Source organism: Mustela lutreola, chromosome 2 (genome assembly GCF_030435805.1).
Source record: "Mustela lutreola isolate mMusLut2 chromosome 2, mMusLut2.pri, whole genome shotgun sequence".
Classification (NCBI taxonomy): Eukaryota; Metazoa; Chordata; class Mammalia; order Carnivora; family Mustelidae; genus Mustela; species Mustela lutreola.
In genome coordinates this window covers 163,672,527-163,692,021 of record NC_081291.1, presented here as the reverse complement: position 1 = coordinate 163,692,021, position 19,495 = coordinate 163,672,527, and the positions used below count along the sequence as shown (strand labels likewise).

At 36.3% G+C, this 19,495-nt stretch overlaps 1 protein-coding gene across 29 annotated transcripts in view; it reads right to left on the bottom strand.

Moving 5' to 3' along the window:
* The window catches only part of ZBTB20 (zinc finger and BTB domain containing 20), an 816,455-nt gene that overhangs the window by 437,725 nt on the left and 359,235 nt on the right, over positions 1-19,495 (bottom strand). For 4 of the 29 annotated variants that reach the window (XM_059164049.1, XM_059164051.1, XM_059164043.1 and 1 more), the window contains exon 1: positions 1,645-1,980. The exons of the other annotated variants lie outside the window; for them this stretch is intronic. The gene's annotated coding sequence lies outside the window, so the exon portion shown is untranslated. Of the gene's footprint in view, positions 1-1,644; positions 1,981-19,495 lie in introns of those variants that run through there. 29 annotated transcript variants of the gene reach the window in all.

The window sequence follows — 19,495 nt, the reverse complement described above, 5'->3', positions numbered from 1 at the left end:
TTTTCATAGGTTCATGTCACTCAACTACATTTTGTCATATACCAAAAGGGTGTAATGATACTATTCTCCTATAGAAGACTAATGAAAATACTTAGCAAAAGTAAGTGGTTGCAAAACACTTTTTAAAATCAAAGTGCTGTAGGGTTTTTTTTTTTTTTTTTAAATCTTGCATAGAACTCTGGTTCAATTTTTGAGCCTTTCCAAGTCCTCATAATTCTGTGGTATTCATAATAAAACCGGCAGATGGTTTAGTCTCTGAACATATGCTTTAAATGCCCCCTTTGCTATTTCAAAATAATGGACCAAATTGTGCCCTCAAATAGTCACAAGAAACTTTAAGGAGCAAAACCGAGGACAGAATGTTATCCAGTGGGAAATAAACCTTAAAAAATATATATTTTCTAAACTTTCTTATGAGCTCTACTCTATATTAAGATAAACTATACTTTTTAGTAAAGTAGGATATAGTAAGGAAAAATCCTGACCAGCATAATATCGCATGGTTCAAGGAACAGATTAGAAGGTAAAATATAAGTTTTATATATTTATATTTTAAATTTCTGATTCTCTAAAACTTTATGAGTCATCTGATCTAAATTCTGGGTGTTTGCCAGATTTTCCATTTTTATTATTATTCTGACTATTATTACTATCAGTAAATGTTTTATTGTTAAAGCACCTTGCAATTATTAATTAGCTAATTTAGTTTAAATTATGTTTATGCCTTTGTTTTAAATCCATGTTATTCATACTTCTAAAATGCTATTTCACCAGCCAATTATTCTCATTTCAAAAACAGCCTGTTGTCAATGAAAGCATATTTTCTAGGTTTTCAGAATATGAAATTCATCTTCAGTGGATATGAATGTTTTGATAATGCTGTTCACATAACCTAGCTGTACTTAGGAAAGTACCTCTGTTTCTTACTGTCCATATTTTATACATAGAATGAGCTTTTATTTCCACACTTAACATTTTGATGTGTTCTAGTTTGGTTTTGAAAGTCTCTAAACTCCTCTCACTTACTTCACAAGGTCCACAAAACCTAGTAATCTGATCAACATTTCAGATAAAAAGACCACACAATTGATAATAAGGACACGTTTGTTATTACAGAAGCCTGAAATTTAAGTAACTATTTCAGAACTGTAATGTCCCTTTCGAAATTCTGAACAAGGACTAGCTTGGTGCAAATGGAAAATCGAGTTTACTTGGAAAAATAAATGCAATAGTTGTACCCAAATAGTTGTACCCAAAACACAAATGTGTTTAGGACACTGTTAAAACAGGTCATATTTAAATGTTGAGAATAACTAAAGAACCCTAACTCAGAAGGCAATTTTATACATATATCCACAAATAACCAGGCAGAATTTATAACTATTATTGGGTCAAAACATTAACATATCCTTCTGCTGATAAAGACATAAAGTAACTCTGAGAAAACCCTCTCTCTCGTTTCTCCAACTTTCACAGTAAATGCAGCACTGAAACTAAATTCTCAGTCAACTTAGAAATACGCCGAGCAGTATTTCAATAAACAACAAACTGATTTTCAAAAACCCACCGAATTAAAAACTACCCCCATCTTTCCCTTGCATCCCCTTGCTCTCTCACTTTCCATGCACACACAATCACACTTACCTGCACAAGTCTGAAACATCAGTCTATGTATTTTTTTTGAAATGTACTCTGTACCGATGCATTTTTCTGTGTTTCTTTCTAACCCTCGGGAATGTTAAGAATTTAGGAAGAGAGCCACAGCTTAGGAGAGCAATTATTTGCCAGTAAATACTCAATTTGCTTGTCCTGTGATTTTTCTTCTAACTTGCATATTCAATAATCCGTCCCTGACTGCGTCACGAGCACAAAAAGTCTTTTCTCCAAAGGAGAACACTTTCGCCAATCAACCTTCAGCCATGCCAGGGCACAGCTCGTCAGAGTGATTTGTTAGCTTTAATTAATAATTCCTCACACTGGCCATTTTAACAAATAACGCAGTGAGACCAGAACGCTGGATGGCTATGATTCAGGCCGATAAAACTACAGTGGAAGGGGGTGGGGAGGGGTGTGTGGGGGAAAATCAGACGCCGTTTATAAACACCTCTAATCATACTCTTTCAGTTTACAATATAGAGGACATCTCAGCTGAATTACCACGTTATGTCCACCGATTTGTATTCAGATGGGAGCCATATGTTCTTCCACTTTATCTGCTAAGGCCTCCTTGGTGCCAACGCAGTTCAGACAGACAACATTTACAAAAGAGGTCTCTAGCCTCCAGATTGCAAAAGTTAACTGCAGGGTGAAGTTGAGAAATCAAACATATAAGGCACTTCTCAGTGAGCCCGTGTAATAGTCCAGAAACACAGAGGTAAGAATTATGAGAGTCAGATTCACTTTTACTCACTCTTACCCTGCCGGGCATTTCCTTTCGTTTTTTAAAAAGAAATTTCATACCTCCTCTTTACAACAGTTAGTAATAATGGCTGATTTATTCATGCATTCCACAAACATTTATTGAATCCCAACTATATGCTAACCTCTGTATAAAATGTTGAGAATTTTTTATGGAAGTAAGAGTTTTCCAGCAAAGTGACACAATCTGTATATTTTTTTTAAACAGACAGATAATGTGTTTGAACAAAGCCACCAAATAGCGTGCAAATAAAAATAAAGATTCGTAACACTGTGTGGTTCAGCCAAGTAATCAGTACTTGACAGCACACTTGAGTCCACGTGCAAAAGAATACTCAGAGTAAAAACAAAGAATATGAATAGGTAAAAACAGGTATTTTTCAAAGATTAGAAAATTTCCCTCAATGTGACTAGAGAACTCAGAAACATACTGATCTGTTCATAAGCGAGTTAAAACATTCACAAGCAGCTGAGAAATACACGTAGGAAATTTTATTCATGACCCTGATCTAATGTGTGTGTGTGTGTATGTGTATGATTGCACCTTCATTAATTTATTGGATGCATATTTATTGAATACCTACTTTATTCCAGAAACTACTAAGTAATACAGTGTATCCAGAGATTAAAAACAAACACACACACAGCCCTTGTCTTCAAGAAGCTCAAAATTTAGTCACTAGACTCTAAAAGAGAAGGAGCATATCTAAACAGAAAACACAATAATACAATATAGCAGGAGCAATAACACAAATATACACAGAAGTAGGAGGCAGAGCCACTGGAAGCAATTCATGGACTAGCTGAAAGGTAGAGTGGGAATATCATTGGTAGGAAGAATATTCTAGGGAAAGGCAAACATTTGGATCCTTCTAAAACTCTTACTGGAATTAGACCAGTTAGAAACTGGTACTTAAAGCACGACAATTTCAGATCCATAACAGTAAACACTCAAACTATAATATCTGGACACCACCAGAAAAGTATACAGCATCTCCAGGACTAGAACAAACAGTGATAATATATGTCTTACTTTCAGTGTGTTAGTTTTGGTGAGTTTCAGTTGGGTCAGACAAGTAGGAAGCATTCGTGACACACATCGCCTTTTTGTTCCTTCCAGGCCATTTATCTTGTTTTACTTATACTTATGTACATTTATCTTGTACATACTTATACAGCTTCTGTTTTCATTGCACCATAAGATAAATCATATCTGCATGACCATTAAAGGAAGGGGGGGAATCTATATCTATTTAATGGTCACACATATAACTCTAGTCACAAAAGGTATGCTATATAGTACTATGGGTGAAAATTCTGAGGAAAAGAAATGATCCCCCCAACCCCCCAAGAACCAAGAAAGGTTCTTTGAGAATCAATAAATGCTTCGGCAAACTGTGTATAATTCTTAAAGACATTTAACATCTTATTTTATATTAAATTCAACAGTGTGAAGTGGAATACTGCATTTACCATAGATAAGTAACACAGAGCCAGTTTGAAGAACTGACACAATGTATTAATCCATTCAACACATATTTATTGAGCACCTGCTATGTATCACATACTTACCAGCAATTGTTTGATTTTTTGTCCTATAATGTTCATATATAGTAATAGTTATTCCTCATTGAGTGCTTACTATTTGTTAGGAACTGATCTAAGAATTTTATATATATTATCTCATTTAATCTTCACAATAATATATAAAGTCGAGTACTAGTATCATCTCCATTTAACAGGTTATGAAACTCAATAATAGTGGATCTGGATATGTACTATACGGATTCCTTCTAAATTAGCAGGCCAGTATCAGTAATACCCACCAAAAATCAGCTCCATTACCTTATAGTTATATAGTCACATGTAGGCTTATGTTATTTTTAATCTAGCAAAATTAAGGTGGTATTGAGCTTAATTTGAGAATTAAGCTAAACTATATCTACTGTGAGGCATGTCTCACAAAAGAAGACTTAGAAAATAGTGTTTATGGTATCAACAGGCTTGTAGGCTGCACTGAAAGATTAACTGACAACAAGCTTGAATAGGTATTTTTATGCGATTTAAAACTAGCACCATAAAACCATATGCTATGGCAGCCCCCTTCTCCCTTATTAAAACTCAACAGACTCCTAGAAGGTAATTCAGAATCTTCTCCCTTTTTAGGAGCAGATTGAGTGAATGGCAAAAAAGAGGGGAGCTTTCCATTCATGTTGTTGCAAATGGCAAGATTTCATTTTTGATGGCTGCATAGTTTTCCCGTGTGTGTGTGTGTGTGTGTGTGTGTGTGTGTGTACATACACCACATCTTCTTTATCCATTTATCTGTTGATGGATATCTAGGCATCTACTCTTTCCATAGTTTGGCTTCACTACCTTTGTATCTTTAGGGTAAATACCCAGTGTGCAATTGCTGGGTCATAGGGTAGCTCTACTTTCAACTTTTTGAGGAACCTCCATACCATTTTCCAGAGTGGCCTACACCAGCTTGCATTCCTACCAACAGTGTAGGAGGGTTCCCTTTCTCTGCATCCTCGCCAACACCTGTCTTTTCCTGACTGGTTAATTTTAGTCATTCTGACTGTGTGAGATGGTATCTCACTGTGGTTTGGATTTGTATTTCCCTGATGCCGAGTGGAACTAGACGGTATTATGCTAAGCAAAATAAGTCAATCAGAGAAGAAAGACAATTATTATATGATCTCACTGATATGAGGAACTTGAGAAATGAGACAGAGGGTCATAGAGGAAGGGAGGGAAAAATGAAACAAGATGAAACCAGAGAGGGAGACAAACCATAAGAGACTCTTAATCTCAGAAAACAAACTGAGGGTTGGAGGGGAGAGGAGTAGGAGGGATGCGTTGGCTGGGTGGTGGACATTGGGGAGGGTATATGCTATAGTGAGAAAAAAATTAATAAAATTTTTTAAAAAATTAAAAAATAAAAAAAATGGAGAGGACTTTGAGTCAGAAAGGCTTATGTTTGGATCCTAGCTTCGCCACTTACTAGTGGGAGGTCCTCCCAAATTATTTAGGTTTTCTGAGGCTCAATTTTCTCATCTCTAAAATGGTTTGTTAGGGAAAATTAAAGGAAATAATGTATATAAGGTACAAAGCATTGAAACTAGCTCTGAATATGTGCACAATATATGGCATTTCAAGTATCCAGAGTTAAACTTAGCAGATATGACTAAGATTTACTATTTCTGGACCAAATAACACATAAATTATCCAAGCTTGCCTTAGACAATAAATGTAAATAAGTCTTAGCTAATGCAAATCGGAGTTGGTAATCTGGCAGAATTTCCTTTGAGAATGTTTATAATATAGCTGAATGGTTATGTTTAAGAAAACAGCTGACAGAAAAATAGATGACACGGAAGTTTACCAGTTAATAATAGAAAAAAAAATCTTACTTTTCCAAGTGATTAATACAATATTACATTTTCTTTCATAGAGATGGGAAAACCTTATTTGGCATTCACCGGGGAAGCCAGCACTCAGCACAATCATTCAATCACTCGCTCTCCTCACATAACCCTATGCTGCTAACTATCAGCATTCTCCAACTCCAGGCTCTGGTGCCCTCTCACATATTTTCTTTTCTCTTGGCCCTTGATTAAGTCCAGCCATCACCAATTCCTGGAAATATTATTGGAACACATTTCTTGATGGTAATAAAGCTCGTTCTAGGTGACATGGAGTATTTCTTCATGGTGGAGTCGTCGGAGGGGCTTCACGAAGGCTCTTCTCACTTACTCAAATGTGTATGTAAAGTTTCTCCTTTGGGGATTTCTTTGAGGTAAGGGGCTGCTTAGACCCTGTATTATTGGTCTTTAGCCTATGGTTTCCGGCTAAGATCGGGTTTGTATAGGAAATCTAGCAGACGAGTTAGTGAGCATAAGGACTGCCTGCTGCTCACTAACCTGGGCAGCTAGATCTTTCTAGAATCTGCTCATCCCTCAACTGGGAATCTCAATTGGTAGAAAACTGAAGTATGGAAAACTACTTCATGTGCTCTTTTCCTAGATTGGTAACGATGACTTAGTAAAATTTTGGCCTGGTTGGTCCATGCTTCCTTACTAACTGCTTCAGTCTCCAGCCTCATATTGGAAATTGAATCTTCTGGTAAAAAATGATGACAACTGGAAGTTATTACAGAAACATCTCAAAGTAGATGCTATTTTTTTATAACCTTTTCCCAAATAAATCCCATATATCTTATAGTTTACAAATTTACACATTTTTGCATACATATATAAGTACCTAATACGTAAGTGTTTTCTAAGTGACAACTAGATGACAAAGGAGGGGAAAGATGATTTACTTTCAGTTTCAAATTTAGATTTCTGTCTAAGCAAGAATTTTAGAATTCTAACATTCTAAAATTGTTCAATGCTGATCAATATATTAGGCTGTACTTAGGTTGAGGTTAAAAACCTTAAATTTTTTTCAGAAGTTCCTAGTCCCTTGAGGCATTGGTTTCTTGGTAAAAACCTCCAACCTTTACATATGTGAAAATTGGGATTCTCTGAAGGAGAAAATGTTTCTTGTCAGAGAACTAGTCATGGCCAGTACACAGAGTGAAGGAGTCCAAGATCTTACCAGGTTACCTGTGACCCTGCTATGTGATTTGCTACAAGTCATTGAATATCCTCTTATGTCTCAATTTTCTGTCTTTAAAAAATAAAAGATTTCTTTATTTATTTGAGAAAGAGAGAGAGAGAGAGTGCAAGGGGGAGGGGCGGGGTGGGTAAAGAATCCTCAAGCAGACATGGAGCCAGTGCAGGGCTTGATCTCACAACCCTGAGATCATGACCTGTGCCAAAATCAAGAATCAGTCATTTAGGGGTGCCTGGGTGGCTCAGTTGGTTAAGCAACTGCCTTCAGCTCAGGTCATGATTGCAGAGTCTCAGGATTGAGTCCCGTAGTCCTGGGATGGAGTCCTGCATCAGGCTCCCAGCTCAGTGGAGAGTCTGCTTCTCCCTCTGACATTCTCCCGCCTTGTGCTCTTGCTCTCTCTCACTCTCTCTCAAATAAATAAATAAAATATTTTTTAAAAATCAGTCATTTAACTAACTGAGCCACTCAGGGACCCCTCAAGTATGTGTCTTCTTATCCACATTACCTACCCAAATGACATTATGAACATAATGTGGATTGAATATTTTGATCATCTCATAGAGCATAGGCTAAAACCCAAATTCCAGAATATCTGAATGACACAACTGGCTGACACTAACATCCTGTAAATAACATAGTTAGCTCCTCGGTGTCTCTACTTTTTCAGATCTAAAATGGGTATAGTCATGTTTACATTTTCCACCACTGTACTGCAATGGAGAAACTACTGCATAATCTATTCAAACTTTCAACACAAATTTCATACACTAAAAATTTTAACCAATATCATCAAGCCACTAACATTGATTTTCAAATATAGCAGAGGAATTGATTTTAAAATACTGAAGCATAAAATGCAGTAAACATTTCCAAGCATGTTCAGATACTTAAGGAGACTATTAAAAGAATGGGAGAAAATCTTTTATTTGTGTGGCTGTATTTTTATGGTAGATCCTAGACTCCAGGAATGAGAAAACAGAATCAAGGAAAGTGACTTTTAGCAGACTGTTGAATAATATAGAAAATAAAATATATTCACTAATGGGTTGGCAGAAAATTTTATACGTGTGCTTGCAGAACCAGAACTGTTTAAGCAGCTTTTCATACTTGGCAGAGCTGTGTTTCTGAAGTGTCCCCTCACAACCCCCTCCCGCCTCTCATTTTTTTGTCCTATAGTGCCAAGTGGGCACAGTAGTGACCAAAGGGAGGGGCAAACCAAACAGAGGCACTTGTTGTAGCAGGAGCCACTCCAAGGATCAAAGTGCTGATTTGGCTATGCCTGCCAAAACTGGAATCTGCCACAGTGGGTGGCTCATCAGCATGGTGCCCTGAGAACCACATGGACCATTCCTGGTAGGTCTGCACCTGGGGGTACAAGCCCCACATCCTGCTTAGGAGGACCACCTGCTAAAACCTGAATGTGCACATCTCCTTACTCACTCACAGCATTTGACTTCAACACAATTCTATGCTAGTATTATATTTACTGAATGTTTTCAGTATGATAGACGCTATACAAATCACACAAAAGCATAATTACTTTCTACAAAGGTTTCACACCTTAGAGGATTCATGTAGAGCTCTGATTTTCCTACATTAATGGGTAAAATGTTGGGCAACTAGTAGTCAAGATAATTCAATTTCCAATACTTTTATCAAATTTCTTTCTTTTTTTTTTTATCAGATATATGTCTTTAGTTTTCGTATCTGTCATGAGAAAATAATACGTTAATACTTCAATTACCCAGCATGATCATATTCACTTACAGGCCTGTCTCAATTTAACAGAGTTGACAATGTACAAAAGAGAAAAATAGAGTCCTTGAAAAACTTTAAAAGATATTATAAAGTACACACTATTGACCAAATTCATCTTTACTCATCAGTAAGGCTTCAACTTGGAACCAGTATATTCTTCCTTAACATACAGTAAAAGTTATTGGGACTCTCCATTCACATTAAATGGGAGAAAAGCACAATGATAACTGTAAGCAATAACCACCCTGTATCTCTGAATGAAGAGGAGATGCAGAGGGGAGGGGAGAGGAGGGAGGAAGTATCTAAGGCTGGGAGCTATGTGCACCTTGCAAACATGCCTATGATTGAATCTCTCAGAAGTCAATGTGGTAGAGCTTTACACAAAGAAATAAGACTCATAATTCTTATGGGTTGAGTTCTGTCCCCTCTAAATTCATAAGCTAAAGTTCTAACCCCCAGTATTTTAGAATGTGCCCTTATTTGGAAATAGGGTCATTGCAGATGTAATGAGTTAAGAGGTGGTTATATGGGAGAAGGGTAGTCTCCTAATTCAATATAAATAGTATCCTTGTAAAAAGGGAGGGATTTGGATCTAGACATACAAAAAGGGAGAATACTATATGAAGATGGAGAAAGAGATCAGGGAGATATTTCTACAGGCCAAAGAACATCAAACCATGCTAGCAAACCATGTGAAGTGAGGTGTGAGGCATGGGACAGATTCTCTCTCCCAGTCCTCAGAAGGAGCCTTCTCCTTGGTTGTCCAGCCACCAGAAATCAGACACAGTACCTTTCTGTTGTTTGAGGCACCCAGTGTATGGTGCTTTATTTTAGCAGCCCTAGGAAACTAATACAATAATGATGACTGGGGGATCATTATGTGAAGATAAAATCATGTTCAGAAGATTAAAAATATAGAAGTTTTTTTTTTGTTTCTTTGTTTAAGAAGGTTAAAAAATACAAGATTGACTGCATAAAAAGTGTCATTAATATGCTTTAAGTAAATAAGCCTTTTAATGTTTGAGGGGCAGCTAGATGATTAATATACATGTAATGTACAGTGTTTAATGTTTGCTAATTCAACAAAATATTGCTACCTTTACTAAAAAGACAAAGCGACAGGTACTCTATAGAAGACACCTAAGAAAGAGTCCCCAACTTCCAATGAGCATTTCAATTAGCAAGGTAGATAAATATTAACTTATTTTTATTTATTTGTTTAAAATACATAGTCAAGAGAAGTTGTTGGTACAAAGAAGCTGCCTACATAGAAGAGACTATTAAGAAATGGAATTCGAGTTTAGATCAAAATTAAGAGACGTTCATGCAGATGAGAAGCTACAGACAATCCTAAGTATGAAGAAGACTGGGGCAAAAGAAGGGTAAGGAGGAAGAGAGGAAACAGTGGCAGAGGAGATATGAAAGAAGGCTATATTGAGAGTAAAACAATCTGAAATGGGCACAGAAAATGATAAAAAGCCCTGGAGGTGGTAACAAAGAGCAGGAAGACAGTCAAAAACATCGAGCCCAAGAATTAAGCTTTCTTTAAAACTAGTGCTCTGAATGCTTTTGTGTGAAAAAGAGACTGTACCTTGATTTTTCTTCAAAAGGATCCAATTGTGGAATGGAAACTTTTTTTTTCTCTTTAAGTATAAACTAAGCAGTTATGGTAGGTAGGTCAAGGAAGAAATACTTCATGAAACAGCAAAGTATAACTTTATACAATGTGTTCCCTGGAGAAGTTACAAAAATAAAAATAAAAAATGGACAAGGACAAAACAGTCCCATAAAGTGTGTTTGTTGTGTTAAATGGCTTTAGAATCTTACCTCTCCTAATCATTCCTAACATTTTACTCTGCCAATTATCAACTTAATCTGGGGAAAGAAAAATCAACTTGACTTTTTGACAGCCAAGTCAATCCAACTGGAAATTCAAATCCTACAAGAACAGGGTGTAGGGAAAACTCTCCACAGCAACATTTTCAACTGCCAACAGAAATCCATAATAACAATCATCTTTTTCTTTCTTTCCCAAACTCACTATCTCTAAAAAAACACTAATGATGGTACAGAGATGTTCTTGGATGAAATGAAAAAGTGAAGAGAGCTATTCACTCTTTATGGTAATAGGAAGTTGTTGCTCAGGATGATCAAAGCTGTAATCTTTTTCTATTCTTCATAGAAGTTGGAGCTGGCCCTGTCCACATCTCAAAAATAACTCAATTATATCATTAACTAGAAGAATTACAGTTTAATTTAATCTATTTTCTATGTTAAACAATTCACAAATCAATTTAATTATTTGTTTTATTTTTTCCATTGGGGGAAATTTTAGCTTAGATAATGATGTTCAAATAGGGAGCAAAAATGTTGAAAAGGAGGTGAGGGATATTTCTTATGTGGGTATTACCTTTTCTTTCTACTGATTTCTAAATTTTTTCTGCTATAGAAATGCCTTCTGCAGAGCATCACTACTTCTGGTGGGTAGGGAAGAATGCTCTCCAATCTGAGATGTTAGTAAAATCACATCAACAAGAAAATAAATGAGAAGTGGATGAGCAAAGAGATAATATTACAGTATTAAAAAAATGGGTTTTGCCTTTACTCAAAATAATGCTTACTTAATCTTTCTCCTCTGAATAGGAGTAATTGAAAAGAGAAAAGGGAGGGAAGGAAGGAAGGAAGGAAGGAAGGGAGGAAGGAAGGAAGGAAGGAAAAAATTAATGTTCACTTGGGTATAAAATCTGTAATGCAGTGGGTCCAAGTGTTTTTAAGTTCACATGCTCCTTTGAGAATAAAAAAGTTTTGAACCTCTCCAAGGGAGAAAGAAAGGGCACATTTATAAATGCATATAAAGTATACATACACATATTCATTACATACATATAAAGTATATTTGCATATAAACTCTGAACTGATTCTTGCACTCTAACCATCCATTAGTTCTATGTAAAGACCCACTGGTTCTAGAATCAGGACCAAGCTGAAATACATAGGTGAGGATAGGGACATGGAGAAATCAGAAGTAAAACCAACCAACCAACACACCCATAAAAAAGGTGCCAACTTTTCATCCCTAAGTCAACTCTTAAGCTTCTGATTGTCTTCATTATTTTTGGAACTTAGAGCACAGAAAATTATGACTTGACTGATGAACTATTTAACAAAAATAAAAGCATAGAGCAGAATATATAATATTATAGTGATTCTGCATGTTTTTAATCATTAATTTTACAATTCTTCCTGTTAATTGCCTTTAGTAATGCACTGACATGTAATACTGTCCTGATTTTGAACATTAGCTCTCACATATACAATAGCATTGAAAACCAGGACTACTTAATACTGTGAATAGCAACTCACCAGACACACAAGAAATGACATGAAGATTCAACAATGAAAATGCAAAAAAGGAATAATAAACTAATTTCAACATATTAATTAGACTGTACATATTTGAAGACAAAGACCATGCCATAACTGTAATAATGAGAATTGTTGATATTTGTTTAAAACACAATAATTTTCATAGTATTTCATAATCTTTAAATCCTTAGGGTATCTTTAGCTCATCTGATTTGGGTATCAACACTAGAAAGTGAATTGGGAGGGAGACAAACCATAAGTGACTCTTAATCTCACAAAACAAACTGAGGGTTGCCGGGGGGAGGGGGTTTGGGAGAAGGGGGTGGGATTATGGACATTGGGGAGGGTATGTGATTTGGTGAGTGCTGTGAAGTGTGTAAACCTGGTGATTCACAGACCTGTACCCCTGGGGATAAAAATATATGTTTTTAAAAAGAAAAAATTAAAAAAAAAAAAAAAAAAAAGAAAGTGAATTGGAGTGATATCTTGATTTTATGTGATAGAATAGAGGCTAGAAATGATTAAATGACATGTTTAGTATCACATATGTAACATGTGGCAAAACTATAACTAGAGTTTCAGTATTTTGATTTTTCTACTACCCTATACTTCACGCAAAATATGTCCATTACACATAACTTACTTATTAGGCACCTACGTTGTCTTATCCTGAAAATGAGGAAAATGTGTGTGTCCAGGCCTGTGTGTGTGGGAACTAATGTTGTACTTAGTCATCTTATTAGAAAACAATATTGTGAAGTTAAACTTGCACTTTATTATTAATCTTGCATTCAGTAGTGGCACAAGTTGACAAATAATTTACAAATCTGTCTTACATCCCAGATATCAGAACCCTCCTGAAGAAAAATTGTGAAGCCAGACAGCCCGCCTGCCTGCCTGCCCTCCTTTCTTCCTTTTTGAATGTGTGTGTGTGTATGTGTGTGTAGGAGCACGCATATGCCTGAGTGGGGTGGGGATGGCAGAGGAAGAGCCAGTGGAAATCTTAAGCAGGCTCCATACTCAGCATGGAGGACATGGAGCTTGCTCTCACAACCTGAGCTGGAATCAAGAGTTGGACACTTAACCAACCGAGCCACTCGGGCACCCCCCAAAATATGAAGTGTAGATGAAGCTTGTCCACAGTTACTCTCCCTTAATTCCCTTTGACCTTGTTTCCTTTTGATCCTTTGAGTCCTTCCTTCAAACTTATCAAAAGATTTATTTATGTTCTCTTTTCCCTGGGGTTCTAGAACCTCCCTCTTTCATTACAGCTGTAAACGGAGGCCCTTATTTAACTTGGATTCCTACTACTATGTCCTTGAATTTGCCAATCCTGGAATTGAAGTGCTACCATCTATTTAATTTCACTCTGACTTGTGTCATGCCTGCACTTATAAGGGCACACTATCTTAAATATCAGCAAGAGACTTGAGATTTCCCTATTTCCTGGCAAATTATAACTGCATTATCTCAGCCCTCCATGTAAATCATCTCTACTAATATTTCAGTAATCCCATTTCTGGTTCACTCAATCTTGGCTTACTTCCCTTTTCCAATTTGGCTACAACTATGGTTCTAGCATGCTTGGTGGAGAATAAAAGGGTGCTGATGAATAAAATCTGTACCGCAAGCTAGAAAACCTCTACTTTAGCTCAGTTCCTAATGGTCAGCTTGGTTTCCTGTGCCCTAGTTGTTCTATTTATCAGGTGAAAGAAAAAAACACTATTACCAAATCCCATGATATGTATAAGGATCAATGTTTAGGAGAAAATGTACTAACATATTTTGTAAGTGTTCATACTGAGTCTTTTCCTCTACTTCAAGAGAAAAAAAAAAAAAAAGAATACTCAGTGTACTCTAGAAATATGTAATAGAGGTGACCCATTCTTCTATAATTCATCTGTGGTAGGCAATAACTGCACCCCAAAACTGTCCACTCTCTAATACCCGGAACCTCTAGTACATGGCAAAATGTTACACTACATGGAAAAGGGGACATTGCAGATGTAATTAAGATTATGGACCTTAAAATAGGGAAAATATCCTTGATTATCCAGAGGGGTCCAATGTAATTACCTTAAAAGCAGAGGACACTTTCTGGCTGGAATTTGTCAGGGTGGTGGATAGGATGTAGTAAAGGGAAGGTCAGAGAGATTCCAAGTGTGATTCAAGGCACTGAGATGCAGGGGCCGGTGTGCAAAACGAAGGATGTCCTCCTATTGACAGCCATGAAGAGATGGGGATCATAGTCCTACTACCACAAGGAAGTGAATGAGCTTGGAAGCAGATTCTTCCCAGAGCTTCTAGTTAAGAAGCCAGCCATCTGACACCTTAATTTTCATCTCATGAAATCTGGAGCAGAAGATTCTGTTGTACCAACCCAAACTTCTGGTCTGCAGAACTGCAAAATAATAAATCTGTGGCATTATAAGCTGATAAAGTTGTGGTCATTTGTCATAGCAGCATTAGAAAAGAATATAATATTCCAATTTGATGACCAAAAGATACAATAGTTTAAAATTATATGGTAAAGAGTTGGAACGGGAACCACTATTATGAACACCATAGGTTCTTGGTATACTATGAATGCATTCTTTTCTTGATTTTCTTCTTTATAGTCACATCCTTAGAGAAAATGAAATAACACAGTACTGAAGGACAAAGATCATGAGGAATGTATATCTACATAGTGCCCACTGTCCTCACCAAGAAGCTTCACAAATATGCCTTTTTCTCACAGGCAAGAGCACTACCCTGATAATGCTACATTACTCATACCAACTAAATCCACTGTCTTGAAAAATGAAAATCAAAATCTTAGAATAGTCAAAGGTTTATAAAGACATGATGAAAATGTTCATTTAAAAGACAATGAAAAAAAGGTAAAGAAAATCCAAGCAACCACGTACAAAATTCACAGACCATATGTATACTAGGGTGTGCTACGTGAGATGTCTTATAAACATCCATATAAAGGAAACCATTTTCAAAACTGTAATTCTGTAATTTATGTGGCATCACCAGAGCTACTTTTCAAAGTACCTTCCCAAATTATCTTTCTTTCTTATTCACATTTTTTTCCTAAAGCCAGATTGGGGCCTCAACAGAACATAACAATATTGGAAGAAAGGCAATAATTTCCAGTGACTTTTTTAGCATGGAAGGTTTAGAACCTGACTTTCAAAGATTTACTCAAGTTCACAACCTAAAACTCTTTGAGGTGTAACAACAACAAGCTGAAAATGGATACTTTTGTAATCAACTAGAAATGATTCTCATGGTAAAGGGTAAATTCTCAGCAGGTTATTCATATCCTACTTTATAATTATATCACAGTATGAAATAATACAAAAGAAAATAGGAGGAAAAACAAATATAATGATTAAAAATTCTTGTAGAAACAGGATAAATGCAGTTAATTGTTTTTTTCTGTAGAGACAGAAAATACACTAAAAATTACTAACAACACACTGTGCAGCTTTCCTTTTGTATTCCACGAGGCCACAACAGGGAGCACAGTCATCCTGGCGTGGTTAAGAGCAATGCAGGATGGAGAAGGCCACTAGAAGGAAACAAAAAAACAAAAAAAACAAAACAAAACACCTCCCTCCTCTTGTGAATACTACATTCTGCTTCCTACATGCCTCCAAAAACTTTTTTAAAACTTTGGTCATTTTATAAGGAAATATCATAATTTTGAGGGACTTTGAGGCTCACACACAGCAAATTAATCCCCATTTTATGTCTGTCTCAATTTAGTATTTCTAAAGGCGATGGATAATAAATCCCGCCAACTCTCTTTTTTTAGGGCTATTCAGATACTAAATAAACCAGGAACATTTAAAAATCCAATCTCACAAAAATCTGCTTTGCTTAACCTTCTCTCCTTCTTTAAAAAATAAGAAAGGCATGATGTTCTTTTTTTGTTAATTAATTCACTTTAGACAATTCCTTAAATTTTCATTTTAATAAATTTTTGTGTGGGTGCATTAATTACTTTCAAAGACGCTTTACAACTGTTACCTATTAAAAGCCTTTGTTAGTGAATAAAAAAAAAAAAAAAAAAAAAAAAAAAAAAAAAACTTCCAGCATGCCCCCTCCCTTCTCCATTCTGAGCAGGTCCTTGCTATCAACTGCTGGAGTATGCTCGCTTTGCACCTAGAGCTATAATTATTTTGCTTTAATTTTACAAAACCTTTTGTTCCATTCCCACGAGCCCACCTGATCCTTATATTACACTTGCTCTATTAAAACACTCATGCAGAACAAAGCATGGCTGTACTGATTCATAAGTAACTTTTTTTTTCTCAGTAAAATGCCACTGGCTAGGGTTTGTGACATAGTCCTGGGCTTCACCTTCCTCTGCCAGTTTTCATGTATTAGAGAAAAAAAACATGTTGTTTCAGAGTGTTGTATTTTTCCCCAACATCCTTTCTTTGCCCTGCTCGTTTTTGGTGGGTGTTTTAAAAACTATTTTGTTATACCTCATTTTACTCTGCAGCAACAGAAGTGATACAAGGTTGAGGATTTCTTTTATTCATATGGTTAGATTCTTTTTAAAATCACTTGCATTGCCTTCTTTAATTGTCCTTCTCTCTCCTTATTCCACCCCTTTTCCTTGAGATCTTGCAACACATGTGGGGTTTTGGCAGAAAAAAATTGCAGTGACTCATCAAGAGAATTGTTTGTTTGCTCGGAGGAGCACCCGGAGGACCCTCTGGGCTGCACACGGAGCCCTTTGATCCTAGGAAATTTATTTCTTCCAGATGTTTTCCCCACAGCCACCTTTCTGCAATGTCCCTCTTCATTATGTAGCATAAGAATAAACACTCAAGACCCACTGCTATAGCATACAGTTTTCCTGAATGGAGTGTGACAGGGAATTGACATTTGATTGAGCTGTTGGGATGTCCTTGCCTTAGGCACAATGATGGAGGAAGGTTAACACTGAGGAAGGTAGACTGGGCCTCTTTAGGCAAGTGTCCTTAGAATTAAGATGGAAATTATGTGAACCGTACCAAAGAAAATAAACAAATCTGCAGACCACTGCTCATGGACCTAGTCTTACTCAATCCTATGAAGTACTATTACTTGGATCTCTTGTATTACTTGTCCAATCGTTCCATCTGAAGTATAAAGTATAAAGAGTAGCCAGGAAAGTAAAGTCTTTGGACATCTCTTGTATTTTCTTGGCCTAGCTAAGGATGTTAGTATACACGGGAAGGAAGAAAGTGAGGAAATGGAAAGTAGGTACATACGTAAGGACGATGTAATGGACTGAATAATACCCCCTCCCCACAATGGACTGAATAATACTCCCTCCCCACAATGGTATCCACATCCTCACCCCTGAAACCTGTGACTCTTATCTTATACAGAAAAAAGGACTTTACAGATGTAATGAAGTTAAGAATTCGGAGCTGGGGAAATTAATGTAATCACAGGTAACCTTATAAGAGGGAGATTTCACACAAAGACCCAGGAGGACAACTACTCTGTGTGAGCATGGAGGCAGAGACTGAAATGATGCAGCCATAAGCCAAGAAATGAACAGTCATCAGAAGCTGGAAAAGGCAAGGATGTACATTTCCCCTCACAGTCCTCAGAAGAAATATATCTTGATTTCAGCCCAGTAATACTAATTTTGGACTTCTGGCCTCCAGAATTTGAGAGAATAAATTTCTGATGTTTTAAAGTCACCAACGTTGCAGTAATTTGTTTAAGCAGCCATGGAGAAACTAATGCAGAGAGTAACTTCAAGACCCCACTGTTGAGCACATTACTGAAATCACCGAAGTCTTGGGGTCAAGGAGGTGTGGAAAATAGGGTCCCAAGACTTTAAGTAAAAATTCTTTATAGGGATGCGTGGGTTCTTAAGAGAACTCTTGATCTACAGCAAGTCATAAGTGAAAATAAATAGAGCAAAAAGAGTACATCGGAGCATTTTATGGATTGTGAAAGTAAATGCTCCACTTTCCTAATATGAAATACATATTTTATGAAGAAGGAAAAGTCTATCATATTTTTCCCTTTAAAATAAATGTTTATATATAATGTATTACCAGTCATTTTCCTTCCCAAATGGCCAGTACGGTGAATTTAGTGACCCCTGCTTTGGCATGAATATAGTATATTTGACACACATATACTATGCTATATAAGTGAAGATCCTCTGTCAGCACTTGAGGTAACTTTCCTTAACCCAAAGATCATTTGGTGCCTAAACCCAAGAATTTTTTTAAGTAGATGTGCTAAAACAGTAACTTAAATCTCAAAAAGTTACCCAAACCAAAATTATTGTATGATGAAATCACCCAGTTTATCACTTTTTCTAGATCATCAGAAAAAAATCCATAGAAGCTGCATCATTAAAAAGGACAAAGAAGACTCTTCAGTTCCCATGATTCTTTCAGCTATTGGGCTTTTCAACAACCAAATCATTAATCTTCATAATCATCGTGATGTCTGTGGACCACTTATACAGATGAAGAAATAAAGTTCTGGAGGGCCTGAAGAGATTCTAGATCAATCAGCAAATGAGAAGAACTGAGAAAATTAAGTAAAGAATTAAAATTTAAAAATTAAAGAATTAAAAATTAAGAAAAATGCTGACTCTGTTCTCTAATCCCTTTAAAAATCAAGTAGAGATTGAGTTCCCCTTTTGAGGATAATACTCCAAAGACTGAATATGTAAAAGATTGGCACTTATTTCTCGCTACTTTCATATAGTCACCACAGTGCATTCATTGGACAGTGGGTTTGAAAACAGAAAGAACTCTAATTTTTAACAAAATAAGCAAATGATAATCTGATGATTAATACTATTATTGCACTGAAGAAATACATCCCAAGGCATCCAAACTATCAGGAGGCTAAAAAACACAGTAGTTATCGCCATGCACATACATTTGGGGAAGCATCATTAAATGAGAATCTCAGTGCATTGCTCTTTTTCATTTACTACCAGTACTAGCTGTGTCCTGACCGGAGGCAGTTCAAGGTCTCAGGACTTCAGAGTTTTGCGATCTGGAATGAAGTGCAATCAATATAAATTCTACCTTCATATTCCCACGCTTCATTGTTTTGTTTGCTTTAACACTATGTTCACCTTATCTTTGGAAGAACAGAATGCATATCTTTGTTGTGAGCATGGTGAGGTTTTCACAGGACCATATAACCACAATTACTATTTACTCACTTATTAACCCTCCAAAAAACCAGAAGGCAATTATTAACATTCTCATTTATCAGCACCCCACCTGTTTTCTATAAGATCCCAAAGAGCAGCCATATACATATATATATTATAAAATATATATTAAAATATATT